The sequence below is a fragment of the Bufo bufo genome, chromosome 3, assembly GCF_905171765.1.
Source record: "Bufo bufo chromosome 3, aBufBuf1.1, whole genome shotgun sequence".
NCBI classification, from domain to species: Eukaryota; Metazoa; Chordata; class Amphibia; order Anura; family Bufonidae; genus Bufo; species Bufo bufo.
Genome location: NC_053391.1, coordinates 92,498,965 through 92,515,111, shown reverse-complemented (window position 1 = coordinate 92,515,111; position 16,147 = coordinate 92,498,965).

The following is a 16,147-nucleotide window of genomic DNA, read 5'->3' as shown; positions in this document are numbered from 1 at the left end:
TGAATAGTTTTTTTAAATTTTTTTAAATTAAATTATCTTTATCTAATATCCAAAACATAAGAATTTAAATAACATGATGTTACACAAATACAATAAATATCCACAAATTTACTCAACTTATCCATCATGAATACAAAATTAGTATCCAACAAAAAGGAACCTATTTATTCCTACTTCCCCATCCCACCACCCACCCTCATTGTCTCGGAGCACATCCATGGCGAACAGGGCCTTATGACCATGTCGACCAAGTTCTATCCCATCTAATTTTCTGGCTCTTATTATAAATAGCAAGTTTCTCATATTTCTTCACTTTATCAACGAGTTGATGCCATACAGATACCGCCAAGGGGTTATTTGAGCCCCAGTTCCTAGCAATTACTACCCTGGCCAACATCAGTGACTTCATCCAAAACATATTTTCTCGTCCCTGCCCATCAAATAAAGAAGCACCTAAGACAGCAGTGGTTATATCTACGTCATAGTTAAGAGAGGAGCATCTCCGAAGCTCAGAAATAACGTTGGTCCAGAAACCCTGGATCACAGGACATAGCCAGATAAGGTGTACAAAATCCGCTCGTTGAGCCTGACACCTACGACATCTATCTGAAACATTATTATAGAACAGAGAAAGGGAAAGGGACGTATAATATAAACGGTGTAGGATCCTAAACTGAATTAACCTGTGATTCACAGATATAGAGATTTTCTGGATATTTCTATAAATTACTTCCCATTTTAATGTTTTATTATTCCCAATATCTTGACCCCATTTCACTTCACTTCTAAACTTATTCATTTTAACCATTTCCACTCTCAATTTACTATAAATTAGTGAAATAGACATACTATTCTGATATGAATTAAAGCACCAATCCATAAAGTCATGTGATTTAATCATAAAAACCTCTTTGTTTTAGTGCACATAAAGGCATGTTTAACCTGAAAATATTTATACTTATCTAATGTTTTAATATCTCTGTGCCCAAATATATCCACTAAAGTCCTAATGTCACCATTATGTATCATTTGCTCAGCCCTAATTATACCCTTCCTTTCCCAGAATTCAATATCATCAATCTTATTAAATTCACTAAAGTGCACATTATACCATACAGGGGTAAAATTAAATACATGCTTAATTCCCAAAATAACTTTAAGTGAGTTCCAGACAAGTTGCATAGAGTGTAATATGATAAATTTTTTCCCACCTTCTCCCATATAGCCAGTTTCTAGAATACAAAATATATTCCGCTGGGATCCTCTATAATTTCTGATGAAATGGGGGTATATATTGAAAGGGGCAGAGAGGTACCATTGTATTTGAGAGGCCAGATAATAGCCCCGCAAATAGGGGAGGGATAAACCCCCATTCTCCTCTGCTAGCCATAGATAATTCTGTTTAATACGTGCTCTTTTTCTGCCCCAAATTAGTTCATTAAGCAATCGCACCAAAACTTTAAAATGTGCATCTTCAATCCATATCGGGCAAGGAGCCAGTTGGTATAACATCTGTGGGAGAAGCACCATTTTAATTAAGGCAATCCTGTCTGCTTGACCCAACGTCTGTCATGCCCTACTCTGACTATGTGCGGAGGTCGGCCAGAATAGCAGCATGTGTTTATTTTTAGTTTTGTTTTGGAGTCGTGCTGGATCCGCCTCCCATCAGGTGCACTGGATGGGGTCATTGGATTATTCTCACTCAATCCCAGTGTTCTGTGCGGGTTATAGAAATCAGTCTGGCCTTGGAAGCAAGGAAGGAAGGATTGTCTGTTCCAGCTCAGATCAGATAAGTTTGGTTTCTGTTTTTGTTGTTTGCTGTCTAGGTTGTTTGTGTGTCTTCTGTCCCCTCCAGGTTCTGAGGGAGCAGTCTGCTCCTATTCCCCTTTTCACCATCTCAGGGATCCCAGGGTATTTTAGCTCAGGCACGAGGACACATTATTCCTACCATCAAGGTCTGAATGTGGGCTTAGGGTAGGGAGAGAAGACCCTTCCCCTGCTTCTCGCCTAGAATCTGGTTTGTTGGTTTATCTGTGTATCTGAGATCCCGTCCGCCGTGACATTATAACCCGCCAATACTTTGACTGTCATTGCTCAGCGGTTTTGTGATGGCGTCAATTGATGCGTTAGTTGACCGCATGCAGGGGCTATCCCTAGAGGTTGTGGAGCTACGTGGTTCGGTCACACGGTGCCAGAATGCTCTGGCATCAGGTGCAGGTCAGATTTGTGGGGAGCCTAAAGTTGCTCTTCCTGATAGATTTGCAGGGGGTACGGATGACTTTATCCGTTTTAGAGAGTCTTGCAAATTGTATTTTCGGCTGCGTCCATCGTCTTCAGGTGATGAAAGTCAGAGGATAGGTATAATCATTTCTCTGCTTAAAGGGGACGCGCAATCCTGGGCCTTTTCTCTGCCGCCCGGTTCTCGGGCCCTCCGGTCGGTGGAGGAATTTTTTAAGGCCCTGGGATTAATCTACGATGACCCAGATCGGGTCTTGATGGCGGAATCGAGATTACGTAATTTATTACAGGGTGAACATACTGCAGAGGCTTACTGTGTTGAGTTTAGGAGATGGGCTACTGAATCAGAGTGGAATGATCCCGCGTTACGTAGTCAGTTTTGTCAGGGGTTATCTGAGAGATTGAAAGATGCCGTTGCTTTTCATGAGTACCCAGATTCTTTGGAGAATGCAATGTCTTTGGCAGTACGGTTAGATAGACGTATTAGAGAAAGGTGTAGGGCTCCCTCCGCGCAAGGGATCCCTTCTGTGAGTGGTTTTGTCTCTACTGCTTCCCAGGGTGATGTTACAGGTAACTCTGGGGTAGGGGAGGAACCCATGCAGCTGAGTCAGGTTTCTTGCCATTCTGGTAGTAGAGACTTTAGGAAATTGCACAAACTATGTTACTACTGTGGGAAAAGTGGTGATTTTATTTTTTCTTGTCCTTTTGTTTAACCGCAGGTGGAAGAGAAAAAGAAAAAAACAACTTTCCTGACTCTTAGTAGTGTGAATGGAGTGGTGGAGCAGGCAGGTATGCAAGCTCCCTGTAATACCCGTTTTCTCCTTCCAGCTATGGTGGCGCTAGACTCAAGAATTTTTTTTGCTGAAGTATACCTTGACTGTGGTGCTGGGGTAAACCTTATTGACTTTCTTTTTCTTCAAAATCTGGGTCTAAGTACTTGCACTTTAGAAAGAGAGATTCCGGTTTTTGCAATTGATTCTTCCCCTCTTTCTCAAAGGAGTCTCACTCATATTGCTCATGGTATTCACTTAAGGGTGGGTGATTCACATGTTGAGATTATGTCTTGTTTTGTCATGAAGGATTTGCCGGCTTCTATAGTTTTGGGGTTACCATGGTTGACTAAACATAACCCAATTATAGATTGGCAAGCGAGACAAATCATTGGTTGGAGTGAGTTTTGTTCGGATAATTGTCTTGGCACATCTATCTCTGGTGTGTCCACTACGGCTTTACCTCAGTATCTCTCAGATTTTGCGGATGTCTTTTCGGAGGGTGGGGCTCAGGAATTGCCCCCTCATCGTGACTATGATTGTCCAGTTAATCTCATCTCAGGGGCTAAGTTGCCAAAGTCTCGGCTTTACAATCTTTCTCAACCCGAAAGAGAGTTCATGCGAAAGTATGTCGCCGAGAGTTTGGCAAAAGGTCATATTAGGCCATCTAAGTCTCCGGTGGCAGTAGGTTTGTTCTTTGTAAAAAAAAAAGATGGATCGCTGAGACCTTGTTTGGATATCCGGGAATTGAACCGTATTACGGTTCGGGATCCATATGCCCTGCCTTTGATCTCTGACCTTTTTGATCAGATTGTTGGAGCCAAGGTGTTCTCCAAGTTGGATTTGAGAGGGGCCTACACTCTGATCAGAATCAAGGAGGGGGATGAGTGGAAAACGGCCTTCAATACGCACGAGGGTCATTTTGAGAATCTGGTTATGCCTTTTGGGTTGACGAACGCGCCAGCGGTATTTCAGCGATTCGTCAATGACATTTTCCATCATTTGGTGAGGAGGTTCGTGGTGGTTTACTTGGATGACATTTTAATTTACTCTCCTGATCTGAAGACCCATCAGGATCATGTGAGACAGGTTTTAAAGATCCTTCGGGAGAATAAATTATATGCCAAATTGGAGAACTGTGTGTTTTCAGTGCAGGAGCTTCCGTTCTTGAGATATCTGCTTTCTGACTCTGGTTTTCGTATGGACCCCGAAAAGGTCCGGGCGGTTCTGGAATGGGACCGACCAGAGAATCAGAAAACTTTGATGCAGTTTTTGGGGTTTACTAATTATTATAGAAAATGTATTTTGAACTATTCTACCATTGTAAGACCTCTCACTGATATGAATAAGAAGGGCGCCGACGTCTCTGTCTGGTCGGATGAGGCATTGCAGGCCTTTTCGGCTATTAAGGAGTGTTTTGCGTCTGCTCACATTCTGGTGCAGCCCGATGTGTCTCAGCCATTCGTGGTGGAGGTTGATGCATCAGAAGTGGGGGTTGGAGCGGTGCTGTCGCAGGGTTCATCTCCTGGCAAATGGGTGCTTTTTTCTCCAAGAAGCTCTCGGTCGCCGAGAAGAATTATGATGTTGGTGATAGAGAGTTGCTGGCTATCAAGTTGGCCTTTGAGGAATGGCGTCACTGGTTGGAGGGGGCGCCTCACCCCGTTACAGTATATACAGATCATAAGAATTTGGCTTACCTGCAATCTGCCAAGCGTCTGAACTCTAGACAGGCCAGATGGTCACTGTTTTTTACCAGGTTCAATTTTGTGGTTATCTTTCGCCCAGGGGTTAAGAACGTCAAGGCAGATGCCTTGTCTCGCAGCTTTCCTGGGGGAGGTGATTCAGAGGATCCTGCTCCGATTTTGGCTGATGGGGTGGTGGTCTCTGCTCTGTACCCCGAATTGGAGATGGAGGTGTTGGCAGCCCAGGAGGGGGCTCCTGGTTCTTGTACCCCAGGGAGGTTGTTTGTTCCTGAAGGTCTGCGATACAAGGTATTCAAGGAACATCACGATACTGTCCTTGCTGGACATCCTGGTGGTAAGTCCACCTGTGATGTGGTGTCCCGGAGGTTCTGGTGGCCAGGATTACGTAAGAGCATTGAGCAACGTGGCAGCTTGTGAAACCTGTGCTCGGGCAAAGGTTGCTCATACTCGACCGGCTGGTTCACTTCTTCCATTGTCTATTCCGTCTCGTCCTTGGACGCACTTGTCTATGGACTTTATTACGGATCTGCCGAGTTCCTCCGGGAGAACAGTAATTTTGGTGGTAGTTGACCATTTCATTAAAATGGCTCACTTTATATCATTAACTAGTCTGCCTAACGCCAAGACTCTTGCGCAGATTTTTGTTGATAATATTGTGAAATTGCATGGTATTCCTTCGGATGTGGTCTCTGATAGGGGCACGCAGTTTGTCTCCAGGTTTTGGAGGGCGTTCTGTTCTCGACTTGGCATTCAACTTTCGTTCTCTTCGGCTTTTAATCCGCAGTCGAATGGACAGACAGAGCGTAATTATCAAAACCTGGAGACCTACTTGAGGTGCTTTGTGGCTGAGAATCAGGAGGACAGGTCCTCATTCTTGTCCCTAGCAGAATTTGCTTTGAATAACCGTAGGCAGGAGTCCACGGGTAAGTCGCCATTTTTTGGCGCATACGGTTTTCATCCTCAGTTTGGTACCTTTTCTGTGACTGGATCCAAGGGAATTTGGAGAAGATGGGTGAGAGGTATAAGCGAATGGCTGACAAGAGACGTGTGACTGGTCCGGACCTGTGTGTGGGTGATCTGGTGTGGTTGTCCACTAAAAATATTAAATTGAGAGTGCCATCTTGGAAACTGGGTCCAAGATTTATTGGTCCGTACAAAATATCTGCGGTGATTAATCCAGTAGCGTTTTGGCTGGATCTTCTGCAGACTTGGAGGATCCATGATGTGTTCCACAGGTCTTTACTGAAAAAATACGTGAAACCGGTGGAACCATCGCCATTGCCTCCTCCTCCTGTTCTGGTCGATGGAAATTTGGAGTTCGAGATCTCCAGGGTTCTCGACTCTAGAGTTCTTCGGGGTTCCCTTCAGTACCTGGTACACTGGAGGGGATACGGCCCTGAGGAAAGGATGTGGGTTCCGGCGCTGGATGTCAGTGCCAGCCGACTGGTGAGGGCTATAGCAGCACAGAATAGCAGCACGTGTTTCGTTTTTTGTTTTGTTTTGGAGTCGTGCTGGATCCTCCTCCCTTCAGGTGCACTGGGTGGGGTCATTGGTTTAAATCTCACTCAATCCCAGTGTTCTGTGCGGGTTATAGAAATCAGTCTGGCCTTGGAAGCAAGGAAGGAAGGATTGTCTGTTCCAGCTCAGATCAAATAAGTTTGGTTTCTGTTTTTGTTGTTTGCTGTCTAGGTTGTTTGTGTGTCTTCTGTCCCCTCCAGGTTCTGAGGGAGCAGGCTGCTCCTATTCCCCTTTTCACCATCTCAGGGATCCTAGGGTATTTTAGCCCAGGCACGAGGACACATTATTCCTACCATCAAGGTCTGAATGTGGGCTTAGCAGAGTAGGGAGAGAAGTCAGGGATTTGCTAGGAGGTGACCCTTCCCCTGCTTTTCGCCTAGAATCTGGTTTGTTGATTTATCTGTGTATCTGAGATCCTGTCTGCCGTGACAACGTCAACTTTTGCCATACACGTACTTTGTTTTTTATTTTATCTATCAGTGGGGTAATATTGAATTTGGTATAATCTCTCACCAAGGGACCAATCCGAACCCCCAGATATTCCAGTGAATCTGTTAACATTAGACACCTAACAACCGCCACTTTAACTAAGGGGGCCTTGTTTAACGGTAATAAGGCTGATTTCTGCCAGTTCATTTCATATCCAGAGAAAAGACCAAATTCATTTATTATCTTTATAACATAGGGCAAGGCTAAATATCCATCCCTTAAATATATAAGGACATCGTCAGCATAAAGGCTGATTTTGTCCTGCAAATCCTGGCCTCCAAAATCAAGAATATGAGTATCCTGTCTAACTCGACATGCCAGGGGCTCTAGAAAAATAGCAAATAAGAGGGGGGATAAGGGACAACCTTGTCTAGTACCCCGCTGCAGTTCAAAGGGATCCGATAGAGAGCCATTCACATTTATCCTTGCCTTAGGAGATTCATACAACAACTTAACCCTCTGGACAAAATTCATCCTGTACATTACTTCCCACAAGAAGTTCCACTCCACCCTGTCAAAGGCCTTCGCGGCATCTAGAGACAGGATGGAGCGGTCCTCTCCCTCTCCCAGATAGATATTCAATAATGTTCTTCGGATGTTAGTCTGGGCTGAGCGCCTCGGTATGAATCCCGTTTGATCAGGATGGATTATCTTAGCTATTACCCTCTTAAGTCTATTGGCAAGCACTTTGGCACCAATTTTATAGTCAGTGTTAAGTAAGGAGATGGGTCTATATGACCCCATCTCCAATTCGTTCTTTCCTTTTTTAAAAACCAAAGTGATAATAGCTTCAGACATTGATGATGGTAGACGGCCCTCATTCCAAGACACATTTAATAACTGCAGTAAGTGAGGTAAGAGCACATCACTATACTGCCAATATAATTCAAAAGGGAGGCCATCAGCCCCAGGGGCAGAGTTACCTCTAGTTGATCTCAATGCTTCTTCCAGTTCCAAAAGTCTCTAACGCAGCTCTATCTTCCTGGGAGAGAGAGGGGAGATTGATTTTGTCCAGGTATAGTTTGTGATTAACATGTTGCCCTTTTAGCTCCGATCTATATAAAGTGGCAAAATAACTGGCAAATTCTTGTTCAATATCTGCCCTATCTGTACATATCTTTCCCTTGAGAGATCTAATATTTTTAATTACGGTGGCAGTTTGCTTATTTTGAATCAGGGAGGCTAATAATCTCCCTGGCTTTCCTGCCTCACAGAACTGTTTTTGACCTGAAAAAATGATCTTTTGTTGACATTTATCTTGAAGATGATGGTTATATTCCTCCTTAGCTTTAAGTAGGCACTGCTGTATATCTACGCTTTGATCCGTGGCTATTATCCCCTGTAGAGCATGAACTCGCTGTTCTAGAGCAATCTCCCTTTCAGCATAGGAAGCTTTAGCTTTTTGAATTCAAAAATAGAGAATGCCTCGGATAAAGGCTTTAAAAGCGTCCCAAACATAATGTATATGAGCAGAATTAGAATTAAAATTCCAAAATTCTTCCAGCTCACTCCTTATTTCTCCCTGCTCCTGAATTATATTAAGCCAATGAGGATTAACTCTGAAAATGCGAGATATCCTAACAACCTCCCGTTTTTTTTATTGCTAGGAGAATTGTGGAATGGTCTGAGATCGTATGTGGCTCATATTTCATACGGACAATCCTTTTAATAAAGTTAGCCGTTGTAAAGGCAAGATCTATCCTGGATAGGGCAGTACAGGAACGACTTGAGCAGGAATATACTCTTGCATTACCATACAAATGTCGCCAAATATCTATTAGTGCAATTTCTTGGCATATGTTGAATAATAATGATATTCCTCCTGTTCCCGGACCGCTCCGGCATCCTGAAGAGATCCTGTCCAATCCACGATCTCCAATCTCCTAGCAATATATTTGGGCATTCATCTCTTTGGCTTACAAATTCAAAGAGTTGAGAAATAACATTCAGAGAGAAAGAAGGAGGGATGTAAACAAACACCAATATACAAGTTGTCTGCAACCACTTGCAATGAAGAAACACAAACCTGCCCTCTTTATCTATTCTTTGTCCGATAGGTTCATACTGTACTTTATTATGTATATACACACTGACTCCCCGCGAGTAAGAAGAAAAGCAGGAGTGATACTCAGCTTGTGCCCACTTTTTTTTCATACAAGGAACTTTCTCAAGAGTCAGGTGAGTTTCAACTAGACCCACAATCGCGGGAAGGTGTTTACTAATTATATCAGAAACAATCACTCTTTTAGTTCTGTCCGCCAAACCTCGGACATTCCATACAAAAAGTCTTTCTGTCATTAGATTGTGACTATCCTGCTTCTAGGTCAACCATTGGAGGCCCAAACCTCCAAGACCTATCCACCATGGATGTGCCCCGAGACCACAAATCCCCTCCCCCCATCCGCCCCCCTAACCTCCTTCCCTCATCCGTCATCACTGCCTCTCTAACCACCGCTCGCTTCATCCAGATCCCGCGAGCTGTAGGAGTTTGGATGGCTGGGATGGGCTGTAATAGGGCAGTTAGTGGAGGTTCGAGCGAAGTGCGCTGGCCGGCGCATGCGCACTTCGCTATACGATACGAGGCCGCTGCCAGTAGTCCGCACGGGCGCATCAGGATATACCTAGTGCGCACGCGCGGGATCTGGATGAAGCGAGCGGTGGTTAGAGAGGCAGTGATGACGTGAGGTAGGCAGATCGCATGAAAGGGAGGGCGGCAATTTCAGCTCAGAAGGCGGCGCTGGCCACCTAAACGACATGGCTGCAGCCGGGCATCTTTCACCATGAGACGTCCCCATGGACACATTTTTAAGTGATTGACAGGTGATATAAACTGCTTTTTTAGGAATATAGAGCCACAGGGGCATTTGATAAACTCACTTTAGGATTCTGTGTTTTACAAGGGACATCGCCATATGTTTAGCTTATAGGGCTCATTTCTGATGACAGAATCCCTTTAATGCTCTAGTATCCAGATAGGAGGGTGTTAATAACTCACGATAGTTTGTGCATTACAGTTCCAATGAGGGGATCCAAACATATAAATTCATAAATTCAAAGAGATTGTTAGAGTAGTAGTTGACGGAGTTAGTGAATGATAACGTTTGAGAAATTGTTGCTCTAATGTCCAAATATAAAGGTATTAGTTACTCACAATGCATGTGAATAATTCAGTAAAAGAAAAACGCTCTACTGCACAACAGCCTCTCCATTGCTTCTTCCTATGACACTACAAAAGTGCTGACAACACAATAATTGGGACTGCCCTGCACCACAAAACCTTCAGCACTAAGGGCACCTCAATCATCATCAGACAGGACAACCCCATAACCGGAGTGTGCCCGAAGAATAGGTGTGTCCTTCCCTATCACTGCACACCAGCCCAGGGAGCATCAGAACTGTGAGTACTGCAGCTACTACTATCACCCAGCCACTCACTCACACACACACACACCCGTGGCCTAGTCATTGTACTTTCAAGAGTTTTGAGATATCAAAACTACTAACAAACATAGGGGGTCATTTATTAGGCGCATTTCTGATGCAAAGTGAGGTGCAAAGGTCCTTTGCTCCGCAATCTGCGACTTTTCCTTTCTCATGCCAGATCTAAAAAAGTAACCATGCCAAGGCAGGCCTGTCTCATTTACCATTTTCTATGCCTGTTTTAGGCGTAGAAAATGGTCTAAATGTAAAACAGCTAGGAAGCTGTCTTCCATTTAGAAGCAGCGGTAGATCCACCGAAGTTATGTAGAGGCCGGTGCCTCTACATAACTGCAGCGAATCCACCGCCAGTGCAGGGCCTTATTAAGACTGGTGTCTAATACGCCGGCTTTAATAAATGTGCCCCATAATTTTTATTGTAGGTTAATATAGGATTTTGATGTGGCATTGATTATGAAATTGACCCTTTGATAGAGTGAAATTTAGGTTGAAATCCTTCACCTTTGCCTTGGTGTGGATCTAAAAAAACATAACATTTCTGCAGATTGCTTAAGAAACAGGTGAATGGAGTTTGGTGCAGTTTTCTGCAGATTTTTATTGAGAAATCCCATGCAAATCTTGCCTTATTTTTTTGCAGCATGAAATACAGGTTATTATATTTTTTTTTGGGGTTGAGAGATCAACATTTACAGCTCCTCCTCGTATACCCAAGGGCGAATTTATCAGGGGATTTTTAAAATCGGTCTATGTTGCTGTAATTTGAACCAAAACATAGCAAATGTCGCACATTGTTTAATACATTTGTTGCATCTTTATGTCTATTGCTTCTGTCTTGAGATGTTACTCCACCCTCAATTAAGATAATTTTTTAACTTTTGTAACATTTTGAAAAAGTCTTAGTTGATAAATCTGTTCAAAAGACTAAGGACTCTTGCACATGAACGTTTTTTTTTTTTTCCGTTCCGTTTTTGCGGATTCTGTTTGCGGTCCGTATGCCGAACCATTCATTTCAATAGTTCCGCAAAAAAAAAGGAATGTACTCCGTATGCATTCCGTTTCCGCATTTCCGTATATCTGTTCCACTGAAAGATAGAACTTGTCCTATTATTGCCCGTAAATAATGATCCGTGGCTCCATTCAAGTCAATGGTTCCGCAAAAAATATGGAATACATACGGAACACATCCGTATGTCATCCGTTTTTTCTGGACCCATGCTCACTTTGCCCATGTGTATACTGTTAAAACACATTACTGTACATTACATTAATGATTAAAAATTTTATGTTTCTGTTTGTGATCCGCAAACAATGGATCACATACGGAAACCATACGGAGATTTTTTGCGGAACCACGGAACAGAAACGGAACGGAAACACAACGGAAACAAAAAAACTGAACAATGGATCCGTGAAAAACGGACCGCAAAATACAGAAAAAGCCATCTGGTCGTGTGCAAGAGGCCTAAGTATGACCACATTGTCAGACACTTTTCAAAACTCGAGTGGTAGAAAAATGCAAAATGGTACAGCTTTTTACACCCAAAATGTTGCACAGACCTATTTGCAGCTCTTTTAGACCAGAATTCTGGTGTGTAGGGCATGATAAATGCCCACCAAGATCTGAAGACTGCTGTGTAAGAATTTTAATGGAATCTTAAAAAAGTGGATTTATTAAAAGTACTTTGTTTTGTATGAATATTCAGTAATAATGGTAGGAGGCAGTTGTTTGGCAAAACCCATGACACTGTGCAACAAGCTGAATACCAACTCTGTGCTTAAAGAGCTACTGACTGAGAAATTGTATGTGCCCCCCACCCCATATTCTGATCTCGTACTAGATATAACCAATGATCTTTGTGTGTAGGCGCTAGTCTATTTTATATTGATTTGTAGCAAAATCCTAAATCAATTTGATATTGATTTTTTTTTTTTACTCAATTTACTAGCATTACTCATCTAACAAACCTTAACATTTACGCTAGTTTCTAAGATAAGGATCAGTTTTATTACTTTTTGAAATAAACTGGATATATATGTGCTTTGAGATAATTAATACAATCATTTTCTATCGTACCTGTATGTGATGGAGTGTCACATCATTATTTGCTACTGCTCTTACTCATCCATAGCAAAGATTTTCCACCACTGTGGTTTTTTTTTTTACTTTTCTGTTTGCTGATAGTTCACATTTACAGAACAGCATTAGGCTATATGCACACGACCGTATGTGTTTTGCGGTCCGCAAATTGCGGATCCTCAAAAAACAAATGGATGACATCCGTATGCCATCCATTTTTTTTTTGCTGATCCATTGTAACAATGCCTAAAATGGACAAGAATAGAAAATGTTACATTTTTTTTGCGGGGCTACGGAACGGACATACTGCAGACCCATTGAAACTATTGGGTCCGCATCCTATCCGCAAAAAAAACCGGAACGGACACGGAAACAAACAATGTTCGTGTGCATGTAGCCTTAAACAGAAGATATCATATGACCCAATTCAATGTGCAGTACCCCAGAACAGGTTTACTGCAAGGGGTTAATTGCTATGAGGTTCCATTGCTAAGTTAAATGTTGTGATGCTGCTATGTTTGTATATCTAATGGCATCATATGGACAATGAATGGTTAACTTCTTGGTTGATTGTGTTCGGTTGCTGGGAGATGCACCTCCGTCCACCCCTGATTAGTTAGTGAGTCTAGCTAGTTCTACCTGAGGGACAGTGAAGACATATAAGTACAAGCTCCTCAGAGCTAGGCCAGAGCTCAGAGAACCATCATCTATGACACTTCCACAGAAAAAGTACTCATGAGAAAAGGAAGTTAAAAGGTCTATAACCCACAAGACCTTGTATTAGACCTCTTGCACACTAATGTATTTTATATCCATTTCCGTTCCGTTTTTGCGGTTTCCATTTGCGGTCCGTATGTGGAACCATTCATTTCAATGGTTCCGCAAAAAAACTGAATGTTATTTGCAAAATACATACGGTCGTGTGCAAGAGGGCTTAGAGTTAGACAGCAAGGTATTGTGAACGTTTATAGCCGAGAGACTTTGTTGCTGTGAGAGGGAAGATTGCTAATGCACCCTTCCCCACTGTATCTTTCATCTGTAGCCCACAGGCTGGAAACTGCAGAAGCTTAACAAGAACCTCCTTGAATGCCTAAGGTTCTGCAGAGAGAGACTTAAAAGTGAAGTACTACAACCCTCATTATTGCTGGTATCCATATGCTATCATTGTTATCTTGATATTACTGGATGAACTATTACTCCCATTTGCACTTTAGTAAAAAGAGACTTTTTTTATTGGAACCAACTGGCCTGGGTCCTGACTCCCCCACCCAGTGTGGAGTTTGACACTGTGATCCGCGAATACCACTACCACCCTCATAGCAACTATGCCTCCCATCCTCTACATTACTAATGAAAATAATGCCAGTAACAAGAAACATGAAATGCAATTGTTTAAAGTATTTTGGGGGTATTTTTTTAAAAAAAAAACTGGTGTAAAGTAGAACTGGCTTAGTTAACCATAGCAACCAATCAGATTTCAGCTTCATTTCCCAAAGTAGCTCTGAAAAATGAAAGGCTGAATCTGATTGGTTCCTATGGGTAACTAAGCCGTTTTTCCTTTATATCACTTTTGCTAAATGTCTCCCTTTGTCTAAAGGCATTTATCAAAATTGTTGTAAATGAAATCTGGCTTAGTTGCCCATAGCAGTAAATCATAAATTCCACCGATCATTTTTTTAGAACTTCTTTGGAAAATGAAAGGTGGAATCTGATTGGTTGCTATTGGTAACAAAGCTAGTTTTCTTTTATACCAGTTTTGATAAATATCAATAATTCTCAAATGAAATAAATAAAAAAACTACAGTGTTTGGTAAACTAAGTTCTGTGGAACCAAGAGGTTATTTCGAAACCAGTAATTGGGTTTCCAGGGAACAAAACAAGGTCCTTGTTCCCCAGGAGATTTAGTAATTTCTTAATTATATTACAATATAAATGGCTGCCTTCATAAATGAAATGTGCATGTCATCTCACCCCACAGTCTTTCAGTCAATGGCCTTGTGACTTGCTGTTTCTGCCCAGTTTATAGCAAAACAAGGTTGCGTAAAACAACGTAATTTCATATTTAAAGGGGCTCGTTCACCAGATCACCCCGATTAAACCAGGCACATAGACAGGTAGGGGTGATCTTGCAGTTTAATATATGGTAATATATTCCACCTCACTGTCAGCGCCACGGTTGTTGATAAAATCGTACTTTTATTCTTTAGCTGGCAGGCAATTTCGAGCACTAGGAGGCTTTTTTTTTATATAGATTTTTTTTAAACTCAATTTACTAGCATTACTCATCTAACAAACCTTAACATTTACTTTAGTTTCTAAGATAAGGACCAGTTTTATTACTTTTTAAAATAAACTGCATATATATGTGGTTTAAGATGGTGAAATTATTTTCTATCGTACCTGTATGTGATGGAGTGTTACATCATTATTTGCTACTGCTCTTACTCATCCATAGCAAAGATTTTCTACCACAGTTTTTTTCCCACTTTTCTGTTTGCTGATAGTTCACATTTACAGAACAGCATTAAATAGAAGATATCATATGACCCAATTCAATGTGCATGTGCAGTACCCCAGAACAGGTTTACTGCAAGGGGTTAATTGCTATGATGTTCCGTTGCTAAGTTAAATGTTGTGATGTTGCTATGTTTATATACCTAATGGCATCATATGAACAATGAATGGTTAACTTCTTGGTTGATTGTTTTTGGTTGCTGGTAGATGCACCTCCGTCCACCCCCTGATTAGATAGTGAGTCTAGTTTTACCTGAGGGACAGTGAAGACATATAAGTACAAGCTCCTCAGAGCTAAGCCAGAGCTCAGAGAACCATCATCTATGAGACTTCCACAGAAAAAGTACTCATGAGAGAAGGAAGTTAAAAGGTCTAGAACCCACAAGACCTTGTATTAGGCCTCTTGCACATGAACTTATTTTATTTCCGTTTCCATTCCTTTTTTGCAGTTTACGGTTTTTGCGGTCGGTATGCGGAACCATTCACTTCAATGCTTCCGCAAAAAAACCTGAATGTTCTCAGTGTGCATTCCATTTCCATATATCCGTTCCGCTAAAGGATAGAACTTGTCCTATTATTGTCCGCGTAACGGACAAGGATAGTACTGTTCTATTAGGGGCCAGCTGTTCCGTTCTGCAAAATATGGAATGCAAAAGGACGTCATCCGTATATTTAGCGGATCAGTTTTTTGCGGACGCATACATACATACGGTTGTGTGCAAGAGGCCTTAGAGTTAGAAAGCAAGGTAATGTGAACGTTTATGGCCGAGAGACTTTGTTGCTGTGAGAGGGAAGATTGCTCATGCACTGTCACCGCCAGTTCTGTGAGAAGGTCTGGCAGACATCCTTCTCTACCTCTTGCATGGCGTTCTTTGTTTTGGTTTCACTTTGTCATCTCCTTTCCTTCTCCCAGGTGTCACCTATTTAGACTAATCGTCTCCCTTTATATTCCCTCCCATACTGCCTCACTTTGCGGTTTATACTACTTCCTGGATGAAGTGTTCACTGCTGGAGGCTGCTGCTGCTGTTTTCTTAGATAAGTCTTTTCATGTATTGTGTTTCCTTGCTGGCTTGATTCTAGGTGACCCTGACTCCGTCCGTATTAAGTGCAGGGAGCCGGTGGTCGTGTCCCCTCACTATTATAGGGTTTTCAGGTGTCACACAGTCTTAGGTACATGGGCATGCAATCGTCTACCATTGAGACCCTTGCATGGGCATAGCAGTCAGAGAGAGCTCTTAGGGTTTTATAGGGCTCACCTATATGCTCCTTAGTTTGGGATCAAGCCAGTCGGACGTTTATTCATAAGTTCCAGCTATCTGTAACATCATCCGTGACATTATAAACCGCTGTAACCGTCTCATGCATGGATCCGGTTTCAGCCTTAATTGACCGCATGCAA